Source organism: Schistocerca americana, chromosome 3 (assembly GCF_021461395.2).
Source record: "Schistocerca americana isolate TAMUIC-IGC-003095 chromosome 3, iqSchAmer2.1, whole genome shotgun sequence".
Lineage (NCBI taxonomy): Eukaryota > Metazoa > Arthropoda > Insecta > Orthoptera > Acrididae > Schistocerca > Schistocerca americana.
Genome location: NC_060121.1, coordinates 263,130,514 through 263,147,180, shown reverse-complemented (window position 1 = coordinate 263,147,180; position 16,667 = coordinate 263,130,514).

The following is a 16,667-nucleotide window of genomic DNA, read 5'->3' as shown; positions in this document are numbered from 1 at the left end:
GATAAGCCGGCCGATGTGGCCGAGCGGTTCTAGGCGCTACAGTTTGGAACCACGCGACCGCTACGGTCGCAGGTTGAAATCCTGCCTCGGGCATGGATGTGTGTGATGTCCTTAGGTTATTTAGGTTTAAGTAGTTCTAAGTTCTAGGGGACTGGTGGTTCAACCTTGCTCGTGGCTAGGTACGACTGATCGTCAGTCGTACCTAGCCACGAGCAAGGCTGAACCACCTGAAAATGTCGGACAGTTGCTCCGAGGAAATATTGTGCAATTTGCACAACGTGATCCGGCGGCAAACCCGTGAAGACTATGTACAACACATCCACCGTGAAAACTTGAAGAGTCGCAAAAAATACGGTTATTTTGACGAGAAAGGAGAAGGGGAGAGTGCAGAAGTTCGCAGTGTTCTGTGACATGATTATGCTCTTCTGGCCTAAGCCATTTGCCGTCACATTGACAGCTCGCTTAAGAGAGCTGTCTCATCCAGCTGTCCTTTGAGCAGTCAATGGAATGAACCCCACCGACCGGAGCAACGCTACGCTGGAACACATTCGGCACTTTTAATTAAATTCGGATTAGTGTCGAGTGATTCGTGCAGATTACCTACAGCAGATGGAGGGACACACAGTACGCCGTAAAGCCCAGAGTAATTGCAAGAGATGGATTCCAGCTTCGGAATTCGAACCGTTTGTTATTTTCCTCGAATCACTAATGGTGATTACAGAAATTTTTGTTATGTATCTTCACAACACATGTCTCTCACTCACTTCCAAGGCAACGACTGTCCTTTGCAGCACCGTTTATTTCATCACACCTGATATGTAAACAAATAAACGAATATCGATCCCCACACAACTTTTGTTTAATTGTTAACAGTTTTCTGACTCCGGCTCGGGGCGAATTCCTCTCTTCTACCAAACTCTTCATGTCGGACTAGCACTTGGACCACCGGCTTCAATTACTTGTTGAATTTATTCCACTCTCTATCTTCCACTACAGTTTTTGCCTCTGTAACTCCCTCAAGTACATTGGGAGGCATTTCTTGATGCCTTAACGCATGCCCTATTATCTTATCCCTTCTTTCCGACAGTGTTTCCTACACGTCCCTCTCCTTGCCGATTCTTCGGATAAACTCTTCATTTCTTATCACTCCAAGTGACATTATTCTGTAGCACGCTTCTCGTCTTTCCTGATTTTTCCACAGCCCATAAGTCACTTGCACACAATGCTGTGCTTTGTGCTTCAGACATACGTTCTCAGGAATTTATTTCTGAAATTAAGGCCAATGTTTGATATTAATAGCCTCCTTTTCAGCAAAAATGCCCTCTTTTTTGTATGTCAGTTTTTTTTCTTTTTTTCCGGTTCTACCATGGTAACAGAATTCCTTCAGTTCATCTACTTCGTGGTCCCCACTTTTGATGTTAAGCTTATCGTTAATCATACTGCTGATACTCCTCTTTCCTTTCGTCGTTTTTCGGTTTACTCTCAACCCATGATGTACGTTCATAAGACTGTTCATTCTATTCAGCTAGTCCTACAACTCTTCCTTGCTTTTGCAGAGAACAACAATGTTGTCGGCGAATCTTATCATTGATATCCTTTCGCCATGAATTTTAATTCCACTCCTGAACCTTTCTTGTGATATACAGATTGATTACGAGGTACGACAGACTGCACCCTGCAGCCTTTTTAATCTGACCACTTCGTTCTTGGTCTTCCATTCTTATTTTTCCTTCTTCATTCTTATACATGTTATATGTTACCGATAGTCAGCAGGTGCTTAGTCTTTTCCGATAGCGTACATCTATTTTCCCAAGAATTTCTAACATACTGCACTCTATTACACAATCGATAGCTTTTTCTACCGAGTGAGGTGGCGCAGTGGCTAGCACACTGGACTCGCATTCGGGAGGGCGACGGTTCAATCCTGCGTCCGGCCATCCTGATTTAGGTTTTCCGTGATTTCCCTAAATCGCTCCAGGCAAATGCCGGGATGGTTCCTTTGAAAGGGCACGGCCGACTTCCTTCCCTAATCCGATGAGACCGATGACCTCGCTGTCTGGTCTCCTTCCCCAAAAACAAACCAAACCAAAGCTTTTTCTAGGTCGACAGATCCTATGAACGTGCCTTAATTTTTCTTGTGTTGATTCCATTATAAATCACTACGTTAGAACCGTCCTCTTGTGCCGTTACGTGTCGAAAATGCAAATTGAGCGTCCTCAAATAAACCATTAAATGAAATAAACTTTACTTCACATACGACGAAAAAAAACTTCTAGTAAGGGTGAAAAAGTAACGGAGTGAAACCGTGCATCAGTGTGAGAACGCCTCAGTCAAAAGTTATGATTCTGAACAATTACCGATAGTCAGCAGGTGCTTACTACAATGACCAATACTGTGAGGCCAGAATCTGCGCCACGTCAATTATTGGCCATAATTGTGACATCATTACAATGCAGTAAGCTAATTTTTCGAAACAAATGATGAAGACAGTCTCCTGAGTATATACGGGGAAGCACGAAATAGTACGATCGTACTTAGCACATTTTGTAGCGAGCAACATGAGTCAGTCGACGCTTGCATACGATCCATTGTACATCGCACTGGCTAGCACAGTAAACTCTTCTCTTTTCAAGGTAGTTACGTGTATTATTACCAGAAGCGCATTTCTGTAAATTTTACTTTGTTTACCCACAACAAACGGGCTGTGATGGCATCCCGATTTTTCAATTACGGAAGGTAGCTGCCGCAATCCTATGAAGAAGCATACTTTATTAGTTTACATAGTAGTAGCGCCACCATCTGCAACGGACATCACAGGAACTGCCACGCAGAGCAGGTAAGACTCTTTAAATCCACGCCCATTGCGTTAATTCATAACCGACCTAGCCTCACTTTACTCCCTCGGTGAAATGGATCTGTTCAGCATATTAATGCGGCATAGTGCTCACAGGCAAAGCATCTGCTTCTAAATAGCAATATTAGGTCCAGGTGTGATAGAAGTGTAGCAATCCAACCACATAAAGATTTTATCTATTCAGGAATCCACTTATGAAGTAAAAGTTGTCAAAAAGAAATAATTTGAATTTGTTTTCCAAAGCTTTCATTATGTACGTAGATGCATATGTAGAAGAATATGGGTCGACTGTGGATGTTCAAGGCTATTTTTGTTCCTAGGAAAACATAAAGCAAAGTTTTCCGAAACGAATTTTTTTTCTTTTTTTTTTTTACTGTTATCCACGCTTAAATACAGAAGCCATCGAAATGTATAAACATAGCGACAATTTTAACAGAAAAGAAGCCATGTAACTCTGTGATGCATGGACAGTGCCTCTACAGAATCGACAGATAAGTTTTATCTTTCACAGACGACAGTTAGATACTTATTGGAAATTAGGTAAGTTCTATGGGACTAAACTGCTGAAGTCATCGGTCCCTAAGCTTACACACTACGTAATCGAACTTTAACTTATGCTAAGGACAAAACACACACCCATGTCGGAGGAGGGACCCGAACCTCCGACTGGGTGGCCGCGCGAAGTTTTCTCTTTGACAAAGATTATATCTACCGCTCACTGTAAACCCTCACTGTAAACCTATGCCGCATCCATTCACACGGTACCTATGTCGCTCTCCAACGTACGACCCGTCAGTCTGCAAGACTCAACGGTAACAGGAGGCACTTATGAAGATTTCCAACGCAACTCTGGACGCAAGGTCAGGAATAATGAAGTTTCATAGACCATGAACATGCAACTCGGTAGGTTCACCAATAAGTAGGTAGAAACCATGCACTCCTTTCTGACAGTTTTTGTTCCAGTGGGGCTTGGTTCATGATTTACATGTTTGTTCATTAGCCTGTCGGAAACCAACGGACGCCTGGAGTGGATTTTCATCAACGATCGAGGTAACGTACGTTACCTACTGGTCTCTACGGGAGTCGGGAGTAATACTGGTCACTGCAAACATGAGGACCACCGGCGGGGTTGAGTGACGGAGAGGAGCTTTACAGGGCGGCACTGGCAACAGTCGAATAGTTATCCGGAAACCAATTAGCGCAGAGTGGCGTTGCAGGAATACCAAACAGAGCGGTCAGCCGACGGAATAAGCTGCTGAGTGTACCATTACAAGGGCTGCGCCGGCTGCCGCCACGCTCCAGCAGATTTTCAGGCACCAATTAGCCCAGAGTGCTTCAGCAATTCAGCCGCAGCAAAATTAATAAGGAAATTCTTAGCAAATGGTACAATTTTGTTAATAGTTTTGTAAAAGAGATAGGATGACGCGACACAATTTGATGCTCATCGGCTCTCGGCCGTAAGTCAGTGCTGCACTAGGTATGTGTCCCACATCTAAACTATACTCCCTCACCAAAATTCTCGACTTTCCAGTTCCTGTCGCCTTCCTCACAGTCCGTGTATGATTTAGTGAAAAAGTGCCAGACGCCAACTCAAAACTGGAGTCAGAAAAGTTTTCCAATAGCAATGATTATAGCACATTAGGTACAACTTGTCTTCTATGCAAAGTCCAGCTGTACCGCGACAATCTTTTTTCACCTATTGGAATGCTTATTGACTCCTATGCGAAAAGAGCTGCAATCAGAAATTCCGATTCAGAACATGAGGTCCGAAGCGAAGCGAAATCGGATTTGTAATAGGTTCAAATGGCTCTGAGCATTATGGGACTTAGCATGTGAGGTCATCAGTCCCCTAGAATTTACAACTACTTAAACCTAACTAACCTAAGGACATCACACACATCCATTCACGAGGCAGGATTCGAAACTGCGACCGCAGCGGTCGCGCGGTTCCAGACTGTACCCCCTAGAACCATTCGGCCAGCCCGGCCGGCGTTTGTAGTAGATTTCTAAACTTCTGCAAGAGATTTATTTCAGACTAGGAACTCCTCTCTGTACTTCCGAAACATCTACGTTTCACTGAATAGTAGATATTAGGGTACTTCATTAAATGTCACAGTGTCAAGATATTATATATAGTACAGTAACCCTCTTTAGCCGTATTTAAGAGAACAGAGATCTGACACACGCATTTACTCCTCCAAAATAAGGCACCTTTTATTTCTTCAACTGTACCTTGTGGACTATTTATTTTGGGGAAAGCAATTTTAAGTATGTAATTTAACACTGACAGGAAATAAGCTTTATTATATGTTGTTCTGGATGACAGGAATAAATGTTTTGCTGAAATTATTAGTTTATAACTAGCCACACATGGGTGATGTTTTTCTACACTCCTGGAAATTGAAATAAGAACACCGTGAATTCATTGTCCCAGGAAGGGGAAACTTTATTGACACATTCCTGGGGTCAGATACATCACATGATCACACTGACAGAACCACAGGCACATAGACACAGGCAACAGAGCATGCACAATGTCGGCACTAGTACAGTGTATATCCACCTTTCGCAGCAATGCAGGCTGCTATTCTCCCATGGAGACGATCGTAGAGATGCTGGATGTAGTCCTGTGGAACGGCTTGCCATGCCATTTCCACCTGGCGCCTCAGTTGGACCAGCGTTCGTGCTGGACGTGCAGACCGCGTGAGACGACGCTTCATCCAGTCCCAAACATGCTCAATGGGGGACAGATCCGGAGATCTTGCTGGCCAGGGTAGTTGACTTACACCTTCTAGAGCACGTTGGGTGGCACGGGATACATGCGGACGTGCATTGTCCTGTTGGAACAGCAAGTTCCCTTGCCGGTCTAGGAATGGTAGAACGATGGGTTCGATGACGGTTTGGATGTACCGTGCACTATTCAGTGTCCCCTCGACGATCACCAGTGGTGTATGGCCAGTGTAGGAGATCGCTCCCCACACCATGATGCCGGGTGTTGGCCCTGTGTGCCTCGGTCGTATGCAGTCCTGATTGTGGCGCTCACCTGCACGGCGCCAAACACGCATACGACCATCATTGGCACCAAGGCAGAAGCGACTCTCATCGCTGAAGACGACACGTCTCCATTCGTCCCTCCATTCACGCCTGTCGCGACACCACTGGAGGCGGGCTGCACGATGTTGGGGCGTGAGCGGAAGACGGCCTAACAGTGTGCGGGACCGTAGCCCAGCTTCATGGAGACGGTTGCGAATGGTCCTCGCCGATACCCCAGGAGCAACAGTGTCCCTAATTTGCTGGGAAGTGGCGGTGCGGTCCCCTACGGCACTGCGTAGGATCCTACGGTCTTGGCGTGCATCCGTGCGTCGCTGCGGTCCGGTCCCAGGTCGACGGGCACGTGCACCTTCCGCCGACCACTGGCGACAACATCGATGTACTGTGGAGACCTCACGCCCCACGTGTTGAGCAATTCGGCGGTACGTCCACCCGTCCTCCCGCATGCCCACTATACGCCCTCGCTCAAAGTCCGTCAACTGCACATACGGTTCACGTCCACGCTGTCGCGGCATGCTACCAGTGTTAAAGACTGCGATGGAGCTCCGTATGCCACGGCAAACTGGCTGACACTGACGGCGGCGGTGCACAAATGCTGCGCAGCTAGCGCCATTCGACGGCCAACACCGCGGTTCCTGGTGTGTCCGCTGTGCCGTGCGTGTGATCATTGCTTGTACAGCCCTCTCGCAGTGTCCGGAGCAAGTATGGTGGGTCTGACACACCGGTGTCAATGTGTTCTTTTTTCCATTTCCAGGAGTGTATTTTTGTTCATGAATCGAATTATGGCTTCATTAGTTTGAAGTTCCACGGTGTGGCTAAGATTTATATACTGGCCACTCAGATGATCTGCAACAAAAGACGTTTCATGACCTGTACCATTGAATAAAACGCTTACGTCTACCTATCTCTTGCAGCAATATCTACAACAAGAATAAACAGTTCAGCTACAAGTAGCGATAAAAATATGTATTTCAACAATCAGCTGACATAATGGTATTCAAAATTCGTCATTTAGAACAGCCATAATGACAGAGCCAAAGCGACTGCTAATGTCTGAGTAAGTTTGTCATATGCATACTCACTCGTATAACATTTCCGTTAATGCACAAAGCTACATTAGTTTTAGGCATATTTATGCCATGTTCATGTAGCCTTCAATGACGAACATTATTATATTGCTACGTGGAACCTGTTGCATGTATAACAGAGTAAGCAGCACAAAACTGAAGAAAAATATATGTACAGAAACATACTCGTACAGGGTGAGAAAAATATAAGGGGCAGTCAATGAAAACGAGACATATTAAAAAAAGTAAACTCTTAATTATCTCAAAAGTAGTCGCTCTAACTATAAAAACATTTCTCTCACTGTCGGACAAGACGGTCAGTTCATTAACGGAAAAATGTTTACTGTTGGCTAGGGCCCATGACTGCACCCAGTCGTACGCCTCCTTGTCCGAAGCAAATCGACGGCAACGAGTGTCTTTCTTCAGGGCTCTAAAAATATGGAACTCTCACGGAAAACGATCGGGACTGTATGGAGTATGTGGAAAACAGCAAAACTTCTGCGGCGGATTCGAAATAACCTTGGCAACATGTGGGCGGCCCAGCACGTTTCGACGACGCTGCAATGTTTCCTGGGAAGACGTTACACCGTCATTCATATAGTCCCGATATCTCCTCACGTCCACAATATTGGAGCCCTGAAGGAAGACATTCGTGGCCATCGAATTGCTTGAGACGGAGAGGTGCGTTCAAACATGGTTCTGCAGGCAACCACAAATGTTTTTCCATGAAGTCATTGACTGTCTTGCCTCACAGTGGGATAAATGTATTAACAATTACGGCGATTACTTTGAAAGCTTTTGACAATGTTGACTGGAATACTCTCTTTCAAATTCTAAAGGTGGCAGGGGTAAAATATAGGGAGCAAAAGGCTATTTACAATTTGTACAGAAACCACATGGCAGTTGTAAGGGTCGAGGGACATGAAAGAGAAGCTGTGGTTGGGATGGAAGTGCGACAGGGTTATAGCCTCTCCCCGATGTTATTGAATATATATATTGAGCAAGCAGTAAAGGAAACAAAAGAAACATTCGGAGTAGGTATTAAAATCCATGGAGAAGAAATAAAAACTTTGAGGTTTGCCGATGACATTGTAAAGGACTTGGAAGAGCAGTTGAACGGAATGGACACTGTCTTGAAAGGAGGATATAAGGTGAACATCAACAAAAGCAACACGAGGATAATGGAATGCAGTCGAATTAAGTCGGGTGATGCTGAGGGAATTAGATTAGGAAATGAGACACTTAAAGTAGTAAAGGAGTTTTGCTACTTGGGGAGCAAAATAACTGATGATGGTCGAAGTAGAGAGGATATAAAATGTAGACTGGCATTGGCAAGGAAAGCGTTTCTCAAGAACAGAAATTTGTTAACATCGAGTATAGATTTAAGTGTCAGGAAGTCGTTTCTGAAAGTACTTGTATGGAGTGTAGCCATGTATGGAAGTGAAACATGGACGATAAATAGTTTGGACAAGAAGAGAATAGAAGCTTTTGAAATGTGGTGCTACAGAAGAATGCTGAAGATTAGATGGGTAGATCACATAACTAATGAGAAGTTATTGAATAGAATTGGGGAGAAGAGGAGTTTGTGCCACAACTTGACAAGAAGAAGGGATTGGTTGGTAGGACATGTTCTGAGGTATCAAGGGATCACCAATATATATTTAGTATTGGAGGGCAGAGTGGAGGGTAAAAGTCGTAGAGGAAGACCAAGAGATGAATACACTAAGCAGATTCAGAAGGATGTAGGCTGCAGTACGTACAGGGAGATGAAGCAGCTTGCACAGGATAGAGTAGCATAGAAAGCTGCATCAAACCAGTCTCAGGACTGAAGACCACAACAACAACAACTTTGAAATAGTGAATTGTTTACTTACTTTTTTCCACCTGTCTTGATTTCATTTGCCTGACACCTATAAAAAGGGCCCAGAAAAAAATTCATGCACCTGAAGACAGGCAACCCAATTTCCATCATCGACGTCCAGGGCGGATGCTGTAAGTTGAGTTGCCATCTTAAGGGGCATTACATTCTCGTATTTTTCGGGCCAGTTTCATTTTTTCCACCCTGGATCAGTCACTACTACATTATAATAGGCTGCTATAAAGATAATGTATAAATGTGCCGATACCCATTGAACCATGTGTACTGGAGCAAATATAGGGCGACTGAGACTGTAGTGTAACAAAAATAGCCGGCCGTTGTGACCGAGCGGTTCTAGGCGCTTCGGTCCGGAATAGCGTTGCTTCTACGGTCGCAGGTTCGAATCCTGCCTCGGGCATGGATGTGTGTGCTGTACTTAGGTTAGTTAAGTGTAAGTAGTTCTAAGTCTAGGGGACTGATGACCTCAGATGTTAAGTTCCACAGTGCTCAGAGTCATTCGTAACAAAAGTACGAGTACTTTAACAGCAACCCCAGTAGCCTCAATCGTTGTGTTTCACATTATGGGAAGAGACATTAGGGAGAAAATTCGTTCCGTAGTCCACGGTCAAAATTTGAAATGTGGGAAACGGCGAAGGAAATTTTGTGATGATTACCTGACAACGTCAGCTGTACTGGACACGATCACAGAATCTAAATACGGCAGGTCTTCTCATTACATGAATTGCATATTAATACGTGATATTACGCTGGAACGTGCTGCACTAGATTAATATAGAGCTCAAAAGCGTGATTTATAGATAACAACAACATGGTACCTCTGATGTTTTTACGGTTCCACTTCTCAGCCCTTTTCCGTCTTTTTAAGTTGAAAGATTGCGTTTTGTCCGAAACTTTTGTACAATGAGACAATATGTACTTATCGTAACCTAGTCATGAGTCACATAGAAGAGTTAATACATTGGACCATAATATAAACCTCGGGCTACTTAGCACATATCAGATCGTCATTGAAGATACGTTATTATACGAGTCTCTACATTCGGAGGCAGTGAAGACCCATAACACCGTTTCATATTTTTAATATCTATATAACAAGAAATTATTATGTAACGTTAATATTTTCCCAATCTTTGTATCTGGAAATAAAGACTACAATACTGGTATACGGTACAATAACAATATTTTGTTGACGCATATATTTGGAAAGCCAGGTATAGCATACTTTATACTTTTTTGGATTATATATATATATATATATATATATATATATATATATATATATATATATATATATATATAGCCTCACAACAGTTACCTATAAGATGTCTACAAGGACACAACTTGAAAATATTTTACACACATCTTACGTATTTTATTTGTAACTATTGTGGACCGTTCGCAAGGGTATTCTCTTATTGTATGACGAGAGACTATGCTCTGTAATGTCGTCTCTATAAAGTATGTTTACTCTGAACTTGTATGCATTTTACGTTGGTCTGAAGTTAGAAATTTCCGTTATTGTACTTTTAGGCCTATTTATATTACAGTTGTGTCCAGTTAATGTGAACAGTTGACGAAATGAATTGGCCCTGTAAACAAAAATTATACACTACTGGCCATTAAAATTGCTACTCCAAGAAGAAATGCAGATGATAAACGGGTATTCATTGGACAATGTAGGTTACACTATAACTGACATGTGATTACATATTCACGCAATTTGGGTTCATAGATCCTGAGAAATCAGTACTCAGAACAACCACCTCTGACCGTAATAACGGCCTTGATACGCCTGGGCATTGAGTCAAACAGAGCTTGGACGGCGTGTACAGGTACAGCTGCCCATGCAGCTTCAACACGATACCACAGTTCATCAAGAGTAGTGACTGTGGTATTGTGACGCGCCAGTTGCTTGGCCACCATTGACCAGACGAATACACGCTTCCAATGTCCGTTCATCGCGAAGTCGCCAAACACGGATGCGACCATCACGATGCTGTAAACAGAACCTGGATTCATCCGAAAAAATGACGTTTTGCCATTCGTGCATCCAGCTTCGTCGTTGAGTACACCATCGCAGGCGCTCCTGTCTGTGATGCAGCGTCAAGGGTAACCGCAGCCATGGTCTCCGAGCTGATAGTCAATGCTACTGCAAACGTCGTCGAACTGTTCGTACAGATGGTTGTTGTCTGGCAAACGTCCCCATCAGTTGACTCAGGGATCGAGACGTGGCTGCACGACCCGTTACAGCCATGCAGGTAATATGCCTGTCATCTCGACTGCTAGTGATATGAGACCGTTGGGATCCAGCACGGCGTTCCGTATTACCCTCCTAGACACAACGATTCCACATTCTGCTAACAGTCATTGAATCTCGACCAACGCGAGCAGCAATGTCGCGATACAATAAACCGCAATCGCGATAGGCTACGATCCGACCTTTATCAAAGTCCGAAACGTGATGGTACGCATTTCTGCTCCTTACACGAGGCATCACAACAACGTTTCACCAGGCAACGCCGGTCAACTGCTGTTTGTGTATGAGAAATTGGTTGGAAACTTTCCTCATGCCAGCAAGTTGTAGGTGTCGCCACCGGCGCCAGCCTTGTGTGAATGCTCTGAAAAACTAATCATTTGCAAATCACAGCATCTTCTTCCTGTCGGTTAAATTTCGCGTCTGTAGCACGTCGTTCGTGGTGTAGCAATTTTAATGGCCAATAGTGTATACGAATGTTGATTTAATTTCGCTGAAACTAATCATCATTGTGCATTTTTGTGACTATTGGGCGAATAAACTTCTGAAATAAGAACAACCACTGTGCTACGAAGGAAATGAACACTTGACATGTGAAATCACACTTTAATGACGCGTGTCTGGCCACGTGTGACTGGACAGATATGATACGTAAGTCGGACTCAGAAATTTACTTCCTGGGCCGAAGCAGCACCGGATGCTGGGCGATGGAAGGGAATCAATGCGCCTCGATTAACTCCGGCGCGGTGCTTGAGTTAATGCAGGGCGCCGGGCTAGCATGAAGGCGACCGCACGGGGATTGGAAAACTTCCCGCGTCAAGAATGAGGGCAGGGAGTCTGTAGTCTGTAGCGGTGAGGTAGACCGGTCGCCGCGTAACGACGCCGGCACAGTCGTGGGGGGCTGCCGGCCGGATACCGACCCCGGCGGCCCAAAAGCGAACTTAATTGAAGGGCGGGCACGAGTGCCAGGGGGCTGGGGGGAGGTGGGGAGGGGCTCAAGGCGCACTCCCAATCCTCTTAGGAACTTGAGCAGTTTTTATCCAATTTGCGAGAAAACTTTTAATGAACTTAGTGAGTTGTTTGCTATTTAAATCAAAAAGTGTTTGGCGACGCGATCCTGCCGGCTGACACCGCCCCCTGTATTCTGCCCCTCTCAGAGAACACGACCACCTCCAGTTCCGCAAGCTTTTTCGCCGCCTCTTACGGGAACGCACGTAATGCACTACTGGATTGCCGCGTGGTTTCCCCCTATTGGTTGCTGTCACTGAGTAAAAACAGTGCCTGTACCCGACGGCGTGGCTTACACTGAGGTACACATTCAGATGGCTCATCGCGCAAACGAGCTATTAAAGTGCAGGTGATTCATGTGAAAAGATTTCCAACGTGACTATGACCGCACGAAGGGAATTAACAGACTCTGAATCCGGAATGGTAGTTGGAGCTACACGAATGGGACATTTCATTTTGGAAATCGTTAGTGAATTCAATATTCCGAGATCCACAGTGTCGATTTCAAATGTCGGGCGTTACCTCTCACCACGGACAACGCATTGGCCGACGGTCTTCACTTAACGCATATCCATGCTTAAGAATTTACTACTGTGTACAGCTTCCACCTGTTTACTTCTCCGAGCGGTCTAAGGCTGCAGTCCTGGACTGTGCGGCTGATTCCGGCAGAGGTTCGAGTCCTTCCTCGGGCATGGGTGTGTGTGTTTGTCCTTAGGATAATTTAGGTTAAGTAGTGTGTAAGCTTAGGGAGTAATGGCCTTAGCAGTTAAGTCCTATAAGATTTCACACACATTTGAACATTTGTTTACTTCTGCCAGTGATTTCTGAATAGTGTGCAACGGGGATATCTGGATCCCCAGTTTTTCTTTTGTTGACAGGCGGCCTGGTTTTGTGAGTCCAGGTAGGTGAACACTGAGATGGTTCAAATGGCTCTGAACACTATGGAACCTAATTTCTGAGGTCATCAGTTCCGTAGAATTTAGAACTACTTAAAGCTAACTAACCTAAGGACATCACACACATCCATGCCCGAGGCAGGATTCGAACCTGCGACCGTAGCGGTCGCGCGGTTCCAGACTGAAGCGCCTAGAACCGCTCGGCCACCCCGGCCGGCTGAGAACACTGAGAAGACAGGCCATTACGCTTCAGAAAATCCTTATCTGTACGTCGTGCAGCTATTGCATAATGTTGAGGCACCTGTTCCACACGAAATTCCCGGGACAGTTGTTATTCCACATGTATACCGCCATGTTACATTATTGTGGTGATAGTATAGCTGTGAAGTGTGCAACACAGACCACGTGAAGTTAGCCATACGGCTGTACATCAATGTTTCAGTCCGACAGCGGGCTAATGCATGAATGAATGTTGCCAGAAAGGATTTTGAATATTTCATGCCAGCACGAGTTCCAAGTGGCATACTGGAATGTTCTGTACCTGTGTGCTCCCCATGATTAATGTAGCGGGAAGAGTTGTGACAAATATTTTCTTCTTCTGTGTGAGAGTAATGTGTCCCGAAAGTTTCCCCGTACCTTTCTGTGACATTGTTTACAACATTTACGAAGTATAGGGCTCCCATGTAGCTAATGCAGTAAGCTCTGCAATTTCGAAACAGTTCAGATAACCGTATCTTCTCATTCTTTCCTCCAAAATAACAGATACATTTGCGGAAAAAAACAGCGTACGCTACATCTGATGTGTTTTGGAGATCTTCCTGAACTCAGCATTTGTCTGACTGTGGAAACAGTGGCTTCTGTTGCCTTCCGAAATATTGGCCTGTTCTCCTACACACCATGTGCAGTATATTAAGCTTTAAGTTGGACAATCAGCTTATTACAAGTAAACCTACACAAGGGATACAGTTCGTCTTTTTTCGGCTTTGAATATGATGAAGAGCAGAGCAAAATAAGAGAGACATATCTTATACGCGCCCATACGGCTGTTAATGGGGTGCAACATCCCCATGAAAAAAATTAAGCTATTTTTCCTGAATGAATACTGCTGAAACAGTAACAGACATAAAAAATTCAAATCCCATGTTCTGTGTCTTTTAGTGTACGTTACAACGGTCCCCAGATTTGTCAGTAAAGTGGTTTTTTTTTCGAAATCCCTCCTCCCCCACTATTTTGTTTTTCATTTCGACATTTGACTAATAGCAAAACGTATAGCATCGTTAATACCAAATTCAATCGTATTTGATGATGTGTATTCCAAGGACGCATTTGTCAAAAATAAGCTAGAAACATCTCGATATCGCTGTACGCGCGCTAAAATATATCTATCTCAAGGCTGGGTTATTACATAAGTCTTACCCACATAAATAAAATCTAAATGTGTATTTTACATATTTTCTCCTATATGTTTTTTCTTGGTTTACGAAATATAAAAATCTTGTGATCTATCTGTATTTTCTTTTTACAGTTGGTGTAAAATAACACACACACAATATATAGTGTAGAGCACTATATATGTCGAAATGAAAAACAAAATAGTGGGGGAGGAGGGGATTTAGAAAGAAAACACTTTTTGAACAAATCTGGGGACAGTTGTAACGTACACTAAAAATCACAGAACATTTATTTGAATTTTTTTACGTCTGTTACCGTTTCAACAGCATCCATTCAGAAAAAATAACCTAATCTTTTTCATGAGGGTGTTCCACCCCATTAACAGACGTATGGGCGGGTATAAAAAAATGTCAAAAATGTCTCTTATTTTTCTCTACATTATATATATATATATATATATATATATATATATATGTATATATCAGAAATAAGCTAGAAACACCTCGATACCGCTGTACGCGCGCTCGATGTATCCATCTCAATGCCAGTCGTAGTATATATATAAAAGTTGTAAACTTTTCAGTTTTATTATTTTATATTTTAAACTGTTTGTACATTATTGTTGTAACATTACTGTAATTCTGTACAATAATAAGGAAGCGCAGAATTGTTTCGGTTAAAAAATGCATTTCCTTCAAGGGGTTTCTTCGCACCTCTGAAGCTCACATGGGGACGTGCAAACAATGTGTTTCTCTTACATTGCTCTACACTACAACATATTTAAAGCCTATCAGCATCGAAGTGTATCCTTGGGTAGGTTTACTTATTAGCCCTGAATTGGTACAAGTCGTTAGACGCCGAAAGTCTTCGGCCGATAGTCATTTGTTTTTGGCTGCAACAAATGGAGCCTATCTGACAGCATTGTGCGGGGTAGCAACTGTTGCCCGCTTTATCACTGCGCCATAGTTCAGTCTACTACACACTGTTTCCTTTCCTAATAATATGCGTAAGTAACTGTTACAGTCAGGTTCTTTATTACACACGTCAACAACTAAGACGATTTCAGTTTTTAATTACAAGCAACATTCAATTGATGTTAACCTCCATGCGTGGCTTCCGCTTTCGCGGAAACATCGGCCACAGGTTAAGGTACCTTAACTATGGGAAGCTGGTGTAGCTTGTTCCTCCCTCACGACACTTCAACCCGTGCCTGTCTATGCAGGGTCTTCCCCCGCTCCTCACAGCCCCCTCTGCCATCTGCCAACTTACAGTTATCACCCTGTACGAAACCTATTCGAAGAATGGGGCGTTTGCTAACATTTAAATGCTGGAAGGTCGGAAGGTTACACGAATGGAGCGACATTTATTGATTGTTTACAAAGCTACAGAAGTCATTGTTTTGATTCAGCAGTCGTTTGACTGGGGGAAAAGCAAACAGCAACGGCTTGTACAGTAAAATCGTTACCCACGCCAGCTGGGAAGTACGTCTGTAATCAGAAATTGTATCTTGTTTACTGGCCTACATCAACGAGAAAAAAGTAAACATTGGAAAGTGACCGTATAATGATACTAATAATACGTGATGATCATCGGAGGGACAGGTGGAATGTTCAGGTCGATGAAATGGTGCAAGTGGACTAAAACCTGCGATCTGATGGACGTGTGACGCCTAGTGCTCCACCTGATGAATTCCTCATGTGAGACGCAACAGTATTTACACTATTATGACGTAAAAACTCGGATATTGCAAATGGAGTGCATGGCGAGTACCTAAAATGGTTGTTTATCAACAGAGAGACCATAAAACTTGGAGCAAACGATTGTTTTCGAACCGCTATCGACAAGATGGAAGTGATTTGTTTTCGCATATTGTTGCGCGTGCTGAAACGTGGATATCCTACACCAACGTAGAATCAAATCAACATTTAAAGCAGTGGCGCCATTCAAATTCTCCAAAATCGAAAGAGATGCAAGCAGCCTCCCTACTCGCGTCAAATATTGACGGCTGCCATTTTCCGCAACGAAACGGACGTGTTTTCAGTTGACAGCCTCGAACACTGGTCGACAACTGAGGTGACATGTGGTTCGACATGCTCGGCAAACTGAGTAGTTTCATTCAAAACCGACAGTGCGGTAAGCTCTTCTCTGGGATTAGTCACAACTTTGCACCCAGCAAATACTATCTCCTCTTGCTCTTGAAATTATAGCTTGGTGGACTACTGGAAGATGATGAAGAAGTCAACGCTTTTCCTGGGTCGGTTCCCAG